This window comes from Dermacentor andersoni, chromosome 4 (assembly GCF_023375885.2).
Source record: "Dermacentor andersoni chromosome 4, qqDerAnde1_hic_scaffold, whole genome shotgun sequence".
In the NCBI taxonomy this organism is placed as follows: Eukaryota; Metazoa; Arthropoda; class Arachnida; order Ixodida; family Ixodidae; genus Dermacentor; species Dermacentor andersoni.
Window position 1 is genome coordinate 106,385,550 of NC_092817.1, and position 11,219 is coordinate 106,396,768.

At 53.2% G+C, this 11,219-nt stretch overlaps 1 pseudogene; it reads right to left on the bottom strand.

Moving 5' to 3' along the window:
• Positions 1 to 4,079: 4,079 nt before the first annotated feature.
• Positions 4,080 to 10,909, bottom strand: LOC140217241 (uncharacterized; annotated as a pseudogene).
• Between the last annotated feature and the right edge of the window lie 310 nt (positions 10,910 to 11,219).

Sequence of the window (11,219 nt, forward strand, 5' to 3'; positions counted from 1 at the left end):
TCGTATAACAGGTATGCAAATTACGGGTAAATGTTTTCTTTGATTACCATTTATCCGTCAGACCACCTGCACTATAACACCCTCCCCTTTTTTTTAATTTTTTTGCTGTGTGCAAGTTGCGAGTACCGACTGGAGAGCTATTTTCGCTCGATCGTATCGCTCCGCAGTCGCTACTCTTAAATATTAATAGGGCAAATCTGTTGTGCTGAAGCCCGCAATGTGAAGGAAAGTGCGTGAAAGGAAGAAAATTGACGCCTACCCGGACTGTAGCACGAAGTTACAAAGGATACCCACACGGGTTTCTTAAGAAAGCCTCGCAATCGAAGAAAAATTCCGGACCAGGATGAATTTTTTTTCAACAGCGAGGCTTTTTTTCTGAGAAACCCGTTTTCTTTGTAAATGAATTCGGGTGGATGACAGTGTTTCCTTGTAATTTAAGTATGAATACGAATTTATCTATTTTTCTGTTTTTAACGGCTTAATAATATCAATGAGACGAATGCTGCCAAAACAAATACAGATATTGCAAGAATTTTGCATGCTGGTCTGATTGCACACCATGTATACGTGTATGCGACCACGTGGGTGGTTCGATCTTCTCATGCTGAGAGCAAATTAAGTTTTTAGAGCCTTCTGACAGGCACTCGAGTGCTCTTTGCAAGTTATGTTAGGAAACTAGAGCGACGCTCTCACCTATGTTGTGGGAGTGTCGTGTTATAGTATCAGCTACAATGGCAGTAGCTCCGGAAGCTCTTGCGTCGAAGTGGACCGCCGCTATGAGCAGCTCCAACCTCAAGACACAAGAGTGGGCAGTCCAGCAGGCCCGAGAGGCGGCGACGAGGCAATGCCTCGAAGTCCCCTCATGGAAGACCTGAGCCCGAGTCGTTAAATTTCGCCGGATTTAAAATAAAGTTGTTTCCATCCATGCAGTCTGACAGGTGCCCGCGTGCGACACAGACAGACGGTGACAGATGTGTATCACCTTGCCATAAAAGAAAATTCCATGCCATGGAAGCCGGCGTACGGCCGATTGTGAATTCTGTATAAATAGTTGTATCCCTGCATAAAATATACAACATGAAGACATGTACCGTCGTTTCCGAGGCATACACGCAGCAGCAATCTCGCCTTTTCGTTTACAGCTGCCGTGATGTTCATGACTTTTTCTCCTGGAGGTGCACAGGAAAGGAAAGTGTCTAGCAGTGATTAGACAGAATCGTTGCAAGCAAATATTCAAATATTCGTCACTGCAAGGTTACTTCATTTATTGTCAGCGCGCACGTAGGCGCAACTGTGTGTGTAAATTTAGTACCTGCTTGCAGATTTTATGCCTCTCTCTCTTTTAATCCCATCTCCTCCACTCTGCTGGCGCTGAGCCGTGCTCCCACATGGGTTGCAGAAAATAGTGCTAAAGCCCCTCAATTTTTCAAAAGTAGCGCCATTCTTAGATCTTTCCGCCACCCCGCTCATCCTGGCGCGTCCTTCTCCACGCTTCTAAAGCCCCTCAATGATTACACGCTTCCTGTCGCCCCAGCCTCCCCCGCTCCCCCATTGGCCAATCTGTGTCACGTGGAAGCAGGCGCCGCGCTTTTGTATATTTTTTCTTTCCAGCGTGGAGCAGGCGCCGCGCTTTTGTATATTTTTTTCTTTCCAGCGCGCGCCGACCTCCATTGTTGGGCCTGCGCGACGAAAGTACGGCAGGCGGACTGACGTGATTAACGTTCCGAAGCGACTAAAGCTAGGATGGAGGTCGTAGTGGATGGCTCCGGATAACTTTATCTAGCTCGCCTGGGGATGTTTAACGTGCACTTTGATCGTACGTGGGCCGGTAAATTCCTCGTTGGCGTTTCATAATACTCGCGCGCTAGCGCTGCTTTAGAAGTTGGCGCCTCGACGCGATTGTATTTCTTCAATAAATTTAATTTACTAGTGTAACAACTTGTCATTATTTCGTATTATTGACGGCGCCTCCAGGGCACCAAAGCGGCAACGGGAACACCAAAGCTAGAACCAGGGCTGGATGGGGCTCGCCGAAGCCTGTGCATGCCAAGGGGGTATAAGATCGCGGACAGCCAATTTTGTATGCGAACACTCCCTGCGACGCCTGCATTAGTGTAATGTTACGTGCTCTTCAGAGGCCTCCGTTGACCATTACATGTGCCCTCCTGGAGCAGTACTTGTAAAAAAAAAAACAATATATCGTCACGATTACCAAAGCACCCCGCAATGAAAAAACGGCCCTGTTGCCAGGCATTGCTGACCGCACACAGCCGGAATCTCTCACGCGCCGACCGAACAAAAGTGTCCTGCAGGTACGTGAATAAACCTACGAAACCACGTACACATACTTTCACACAGTTAACACCTGAAACTTTGGTAATTACGCGCGTGTTTGAGTACACCGCGTGCTTGCGTCGTGTTTCAGCAACACGAACTCTCAACGTCGCGCGCTTTACGCCTTAAATACGCCTTGAATAATGGTCATTTTCTCTATTTCTTCCGCAATTCTAATACGAAATTCTAAAGGCCAGTTACCGACTGACGAAGAAATATCTCGATTGAAAGAACTGCTCCGCAGGGCTCGAACGAACTTTTCTGCGGATTTCCTGCCGTAGCGTGTTAGCCGTCGTCTGCTACGGCAGGCCCACCACCGGCGGCGCCACCGTCGAGGCCGCGCCGAGCGGAGGAGGAGGGAAGCGAATGGCGCTACATTGAGAGATTGAGGGGTTTTAAATAGTGCTAGCCTTTCCTCCTTCCCCACAAGAACCACTTCTCTGTGTAATAGGTAATTTATTTTCCGCGTCCCAAGAGGCCTCGTTTCTCCGTTCCATAACTTCACTACAATATCCTTATATCTAACATCTTCTATACAATTTCTCCGTATGTTCGTCACAATTTCTTAAACCATTTGAACTGCCTGTGTATCTGACAAATGTACGTACAGACTTATGACGAATGTGCAAATTGTGCTTAAAGCTAGTAGTTGTATTTACTGTAGTTTTCAGTTACTGCTTTTCGAAGTAACATATAATGAAGATAGAGATGTTATGTTTAATTAAAATGTAGAGATAATGAGCTAAAGGAAAATGAATGTGAATAAAAAAATATAACTTGCCGCAGGCGGGGACCAATTAAACTTAATCTGCCGCATTACGCGTGCGATGGTTTAACAGCTAAATGGACACTAAAGGCAAATATTAACTCAAGCTAAAGCGATAGATTAGTGCTCAAAAATATCTAATATTATCGCAAACAGGGCCTCAATAATCGAGAAATTGAGGTAAATGCAGGACATCATTAGAGACTTCCCCAGATTGGATTGGATTGGATTGGAGAAACTTTATTTATGCCTGCAGTTGAGCGCTCGCGAGATGGGTCGAAGATTCTCAATACAGATCTTCTTCCCTGGTTTAGGAATAAATGTAACTGACGTCCTGCTTGGCCAAATTGATGGAGCATGTGGTCCTCAACAGGCTTCAGGGTTATGTGGAGGACAAGGAGTTCATACCTAAAACGATGATTGGCTTCAGGGCTAATTTATCAACGCAGGACGTCATGATACAGCTCAAAAAGGACGTGGTTGATCCTGGGTACGGCACGGGCACCAAGGCTATCTTGGGGCTCGACCTCACAAAGGCCTTTGACAATGTCACCCATGAGGCAATACTATTAAGGAACCTATCGGACATAGGACCGGGGGGTAGAACCTTCCGATACATCAGATCATTTCTGGAGGATAGGACTGCGGAGATTGTAGTCGGAGAATTTAAATCGGATCCTTTCCCGTTGGGGGCCAGGGGGACACCACAAGGGTCGGTTTTATCGCCGTTCTTGTTTAATCTCGCCTTGATCAAGATACCGCCCAGGCTGGCAAGGATATCGGGACTTAAACATACATTTTATGCGGATGACATTACTCTATGGGTAACAAGGGGAAGCGACGCACAAATGGAGGAAACTTTACAACAGGCAGTGGATATTGTGGAGGAGCTAGCGGGGGAGGCAGGACTCTCGTGCTCTCAGCCCAAGTCCGAGCTTTTTGTGCTTAGGGATGAACCAAGAGGGATACATGCGAGGCTCTATGTGCCGCCACCACCGCTGAAGGTGAAAGTGGGGGGTGCACCGGTCGCTGAGGTCCAAACGAGCAGGATCCTGGGTCTGTATCTGCAGACTAACAGGAAGAATAGGGAGGCCTTGGAAAGGCTCAAAAGTACGGTCAATGCTACCGTGAGACTTATCAGGAGAATCGCCAATCGTAAGCAAGGCGTCAAGGAAAAGGACTTGTGTAAGCTGGTACAGGCGTTTGTGCTCAGTAGAATCGTGTATGCGACGCCTTATATGAAGATGGACGCGACGGAGAAAGGCAAGGTGGAAGCTATGATTAGACAGGCGTATAAGGCGGCCCTTGGGTTGCCTAACAATACTTCTACCGAAAGGCTGCTGGGATTAGGGGTGCACAACACCTTGGAAGAACTGCGGGAGGCACACTTGGCGATGCAACTCAGTAGACTTTCCAAAACGAGAGTAGGGAGGGATATATTGGAGAAGATCGGCATTGGAGTTGATCCTCCAGCCGGGGACATGAAAATTCAGGTGAAGCGAGAAATGCACAAGGGCTTGTACATAAAACCTTTGCCTAAAAATATGCATCGGATACATCACGAGAACCGTAGGAAAGCAAGAGCCAGAGCTTTACATGCTAAGTACGGGAAGTACAACGGGGCAGTCTACGTAGATGTCGCCGAGTATAAGAACAAGGACGCATTTGCAGTTGCGGTGGTGGACGGGCGGGGACGCTTAGTCACCTCTGGATCAGTCAAAACCCGCTCTTCAGAAACTGCAGAGGAGGCGGCGATAGCGCTAGCTATAGGTAATACTGAAGCTGACCTGATTTTCAGCGACTCTAAAACAGCCATCCGAAATTTGGCGAGGGGCAGAATCTCTGTCACAGCGGCAGGATTACTAAATCGGGCCACGGGGCGAGGGACTACGGAGGTGGAAATTGTCTGGGTACCGGCACACTCTGGGAACCCTAGGAACGAGGCGGCTCACATGAATGCTCGAGGTTTCGTCAGCCGAGCAGGTGAGCCGGACGTTCCGGGGAGGTCCACGAGAGATGGGCTGGTGTCCTTTCACGACATTACCAACCATTACGAACTTGAGCGGAGAATTTACCCTCCACCGGACAAGCAATTGGTGAAGGCGCAGGAAAGCGTCTGGCGAAGATTGCAGACGAGATCTTTCTATAACCCATACGTGTTAAACAAGATCTACCCGGACGTTCAGCCGGAATGCAAATGGTGCCAGGAACTGGCCACCTATGACCACATATTATGGAGCTAGCTGTAGCATAGCGCCGCCACCGGCGGATATTATGCGTGATCCTTCTCTCGAGCAGTGGGAGGCCGTGTTGGCCAGCTCAGACCCGGTCGTCCAGACCAGGGCCGTGGAGTGGGCCACCCAGGTCGCCGTCAGCCATGAGCTGATGGCCATCTAGCACGGAATCGTCCGCACATGCGTTCTGACGAAAATAAAGTTTTTCCATCCATCCATCCATGAGCGCTCGCGCGCCCCGACGAGGGCCTACGTCATCCTCGAAGTTGCCGTTACTCGGCGCGGGTCTCCGCTCGCCGTTGCCGGCTCGCTGGGTCCGTGCCTTTCGAGCGCCTCGAGGACCTGCTGGACGGCCCAGAGCTGATCGTCTCGGTCGTAGCTCTTCGCGGCTGCCTCGAGCCGCGGTGGGAGTGTTCTTGATTTAGCGTCTTCTGGATATTTAATGCAGTCCCACAAGATGTGCGTGTAGTCTGCGGTCTCCCTCCGACAGACTCTGCACATATCTGTCGGATATGTCTCGGGGTACATGCGATTCATCAGTTTCGGGCTCGGTAGCGATCCGGTCTGGAGCTGTCTCAGTACTACCACCTCCGCTCGACTCAGTCTCGGGTGCGGGGGTGGGAGAGTCCTGCGAGCCAGGCGGTAGGCCTTCGTGATTTCATTGTAATCCGTCATGCGGTCCTTGGTTCCGAACCACGTCGGACGGTCTGTCGCCGGGGTGCGGTTGGTTAGCGCTCGCGCCGCTGCGTGTGCCGTCTCATTATGGTTCTCATTGCGTTCCGACGCGTCGCCCGCGTGCGCCGGGAACAACTTGAGTCGTACTTTTCGTTCTTCTAGTTTTACCGCTCGCAGTACGCGCTCAGCCTGCCTGCAGATTTGCCCTTTGGCGAAGTTTCGCACCGCCTGTCGTGAGTCACTCAGCACCGTGTGGCAGTCTGCGTCGGCGATGGCCAGGGCGATGGTTACCTCCTCTGCTTGTTCCGCTCCGGCGCTTCTCACGCTCGCTGCCGTCCTCGTGGCGCCGGTTGACGCCTCTGTGACGACCGCTGCGAAGGCGTTCCGTTGGTATTCGGCCGCGTCCACGTACCGCGCGTGTTCGTCGTTGGCATGCTGGTCGATGAGAGCCTTGGCCCTCGCCGCTCTTCTTCCCTTGTTGAACTCGGGATTCATGTTCTTCGGTATGGGGTCGATTCTGGTCTGGCGTCGGACCTCTTCGGGGATGGGGAGCTTCATCTCCACCTCGTTCGAGCGTCTAATTCCCAGATCGTCCAGTATCTTCCTCCCGGCTTTGGTCATGGACAGCCGCTCCAGTTGAGAGGTCCGTTGCGCTTCGGCTATTTCTTCGAGCGTATTGTGTAGCCCGAGTTGTAACAAGCGGGTCGTGCTTGTGGACTCGAACAGGCCCAGCGCCGTCTTGTACGCTCTCCTGATGAGCACGTTGATTTTGTTTCGTTCGTGTTGCAGCCATCTGTGGTAGGCTGCAACGTACGCGACGTGGCTGATGACGAAGGATTGGACGAGCCTAATTAGGCTCTCCTCTCTCATGCCAGCCTTTCGGAAAGTGATTCGTTTGAGGAGTCGAATCGCGTTGGCTGCCTTTGCCTTGAGACGGGTGATGGTTTCGCCGTTTCTTCCGTGCTTTTCGATGACCATGCCTAGGATCCTAATTTTGCCGACCTCGGGGATCACGTTGCCGGATTTGGTGACGATTCTGATTTTTTCGTTTTCGCGTTGTCTGGTCTTGCCTCTGCTGTTTTTGGTAGGTGGGAGTATGAGAAGCTCCGATTTGCTCGGCGAACATCTCAGTCCGGTGCCTTCCAGCTGGTCTTCTATTGCGTCGACGGCGGCTTGCAGCGCGCCCTCGATGTGGGCGTCGCTGCCACCGGTCACCCACATCGTGATATCGTCCGCGTAGATGGTGTGCCTGACGTCTTCGATGCGCCCGAGCTTTTCGGCCACTCCGATCATTACCAGGTTGAACAGCATCGGTGAAATGACCGATCCCTGCGGTGTGCCGGTGCTCCCGAGCTTCTTCTCTTGCGTCTGTAGGTCGCCTGCTCGTAGCTCGACGGTCCTGTCCGTGAGGAAGTCCTTGATGTAGTTGTAGGATCTTTCTCCCATGTTGAGCTTGGAGACTTGGGACAGAATCGCCGAGTGTTTCACCTTATCGAAGGTGCTCTGCAGGTCGAGCCCTAGGATGGCTTTGTTGTCGCGGGCGCTGCCGCCATCATCGATGATTTGGTGTTTGAGCTGCAGCATCGCGTCCTGCGTGCTGAGGTGCTGTCTGAAGCCGATCAAAGTGGCCGGGTACAGCCCTTCTCGTTCCAGGTAGTCTTGCCACCTGTTGAGCAGGACGTGCTCCAGCACCTTGCCCACGCAGGACGTGAGCGAGATGGGCCGGAGGTTATCCGTGTCCGGTGGCTTCCCCGGCTTGGGGATCAGGATGGTCTTGGCTGTCTTCCACAGCTTTGGCAGCGCGCCCGCTCTCCAGCACTTGTAGTATTTTGCGAGCTTTTCAATCGAGCCGTCATCGAGGTTCTTGAGCGCCTTGTTCGTGACGAGGTCCGGGCCGGCTGCCGACCGGCTGTTGAGGTCGTGCAGGGCCGCGCGTACCTCCTCGACGTCGATGTCACGATCGAGCTTCGCGTTAGGCAGGCCGCTGTACGGCGCGTGTTGTTCGGTAGGTGTAGTCGGCAGCTATTTGTCGTTAATGCGCCTGGTGACTTCGTCGACGCCGTGTGCTGAGACCGCCCGATGTATGAGCCTGGCGAGTCTGTCCCTTTGGTGCGACTTGGTCTTGGTTTCGTCGAGCAGGTGCCGCAGTACGTTCCACGTCTTCCCGCTATGCATCTGCCCGTCTGCCACGTTGCAGATCTCGTTCCACTGTTGCGTGCAGAGAGCGCGGCAGTGATCCTCAATCGCTCGGTTCAGCTCCGCCACCTTCTTTCTCAATCTGCGGTTAAGCCGTTGTTTCTTCCAGCGATTGAATATCGACTGCTTGGCCTCGATGAGATGCGCAAGCCGGCTGTCTACTTTGTCGATCTTCGCGCCCGTTTCAATCTCTTTGGTCGCGTCGCGTACGCTCTTGGTGATTTCGGCCGTCCACGAGTCGATGTCTTCGATCTCGTCGTCACCGTCGCTCTTCTGGCTTCTGGCGTCTCGAAAGGCATCCCAGTCTATCCATCTGTGTGTTTTGATGCTGGTGTCGTTGTGTTCCGGTATGCCGATTTCTACGATGGTGTGGTCGCTGCCTAGGTCGATCCCTGTGCTTCTCCAGGTGATCGCGCCCCGTTCCTGACGAACGTGAGGTCCGGAGTGGTGTCCCGGGACACGGAGTTACCAATTCTCGTCGGATGTGTCGGGTCCGTGATGAGGGTGAAGTCGAGTTCCGTGGCGTCTTGGTACAGGTCGCGGCCCTTTGCTGTGTACTTGTTGTAGCCCCAGGCAGGGTTCATCACGTTGAAGTCTCCGCACGCGATCAGCGTGTTGCGGCCCGCTGCGTTGCTGGCTCTGTGCAGTAATGTCTTGAATCTCTGTTTTCTCTGAGATGGGTTGCTGTAGACGTTGAGCAGAAATATGCTTCCTTTTATCTTCTTGCCCGGGATGATTTCGGTGAGTGTGTGCTCGATCTTGATATTGCTTTGCAGCTCATATTCGACGAACGTGAGTCCCTTCCTGACCAGGGTGCACAGGCCTCTGCCGTCGGGCCGTCCCTTCTGCACTCTGTAGCCGGGGAGGGACGGTGCGTCGGTTAGTGTTTCTTGTAGTAGTATAACGTCTGGCTTGCGCGCGGCATGTACGATGTGCTGTTGGATGACTGCCTTCTTCCTTCCGAAGCCGCGACAGTTCCACTGCCACGCGGTTACACCTGCTGCTGCTGGTGTTGCGTTGGCGGCCATGATTGCGTCGGCGTGTACGGGGCTCCCTGGCTGGGTGGATGTTGCGTGAAGAGGGGCGCAAACGTCGGGTGGCTTACCATCGGCTGTAGGGTCATTTCGATGCAGGCGACTCTGTTCCTGTTCTCGGCTTGGTAGGTCTCTATTGTTTGTTTCAGTGCTGTCACTGCTGCGATGTTTGTCGTGATTAGCTGTTCGAGCTTGCTGAATGTCGCTTCGAATTTCGCTTCGAGGCTGTCGATGCGGTCGTTTTCTGTTTGCGTGCGCGTGGCCTCGACGGCTCGCTTCTTCGGTGCCGGTTCCTCTATGGCTTTCTCCTGGATGTTCGTTGTCGTTTCCTCGGTCTTGCCTGTGCTTGGCGTGGGTCTCCGTTGAGGCTCGTTGTTGCATAGCAGCAACTGACGGATCTCGGCGATCTCTTTCGTGAGGTTGTTGATGGTCGCTCGCAACGCCGCGTTTTCTTGTCTTAGGATCTCATTTGCCTCCCGCACCTTATTCCGCACCTTATTCATATCTTATTTCTTCGTGGTGTCGGTGATTTTCCGCGCGTTCCTTATATTGTTTCCTTTCGCTGCGTCGACCCAGCTCACTCGCTCACGTGATGGTGATGTTTTCCTGCTGAGGCTTCTCTTGCAGCAGCTGCTGTCTCTGGATTTGGGCGCGCGGTTTTCCGATGGGGTCCTTGACTTTCGCGCATCTGCCGGCTTGTCGAGTGGCGGGAAATCGCTCTCCGACAGCAGCTGGTGTTCGGCCTGTCGGCGCTCCCATTGTCGCTTGCGCACTACGTAGGGGATCTTGTATTTCGCCTTGCACGTTCGGTCTCCGGTCGGGTGTTCGTCTCCGCACAACTGACATTTTGGGGTACAGCGATGGTCTTCTGTAGGGTTCGCGAGTCCGCAGGCCAGGCACGTCTTGATTGTGGGGGTCGGGCACACGTCCTTGCGGTGTCCCACTCGGCCGCACTGCTGGCAGACGTCGATCTGTTTCTTGTAGAGGCGGCACGGTATCAGGGTGACTCCGTATCGGACGAAGTTCGGTACCTTGGGCCCCTGGAACACCACAATCACAGTGGTCGTGCTTCCAATCCTTTTTGCGGCCACTGCTAGCGGGTTCCTCTCGTTGACGATGTTTCTATCGAGCTTTTTGGCGCTCGCGTCGATGGGGATGCCTCTGATGACGCCCTTTGCGGTGTCGTGAGGTGCCGTGCGATATGCGCTGACGTCGTAGGGTTTGCCTTGAATAGATATTTCCTGGATATTAGCGTACCTTGCCGCGTTGTCTTCGTTCGGTGTACTTACGACCATGATGTTCTGTTGTGTGTTGGGGCAGATGGTGTCCGCGGCGCTTTCCTCGCTCGTGATCTTGGCCGCAGCGAGTATGGCCGCAGCGATGGTGGTGGTGCCGGTTTTGACGATGTCCAGTCCCCCTCTGGGTCTAACAACTATCTTGCTTTCTTCTAGTGGCATGGCTGGCATGCGTGCTGCCTTGATGGCCGAGGCTCTGACGTTCTTGTAGAATTTCGACCTCGTGCTTGTTTGACTCCCGCCGGGTCCGTCGGGCTTGCCGCTGGCGGGGATCCGCTGGCGCAGCCTCGACATGCGTTCCCCCGCGAGCGTCCATCCGGCGTCGCTGTGGTATTCCTCGGGTGATATCTCTTTTCCTTGAACTTGAACGCACATGTGGTTGTCCACGATCATTGTTGTTTGAGAGGGCGCCTCCATCTTGGAGCTGACGAGCGGCAGCCGCCGGGATGTACGGCAGGCCGCTGTCGGTGCGACGGTGTTGGGCCGAGTGTCCGCGGAACACGCCTAAGCCTAGCAATCCTTCGCACGGCGGCAGTAGAAGTAGTCGCGAAATGTGGCAAAGAAAAACGCACCTCTGGGGTCAGCTGGTATCGGTCGATGCCGCTCGCAGAACTCCCCAGAACTCCCCCAGAACATTCAAGCACTTGCCCGATGACCGCTCGTCGCAAAAAGACATCCTTGTATT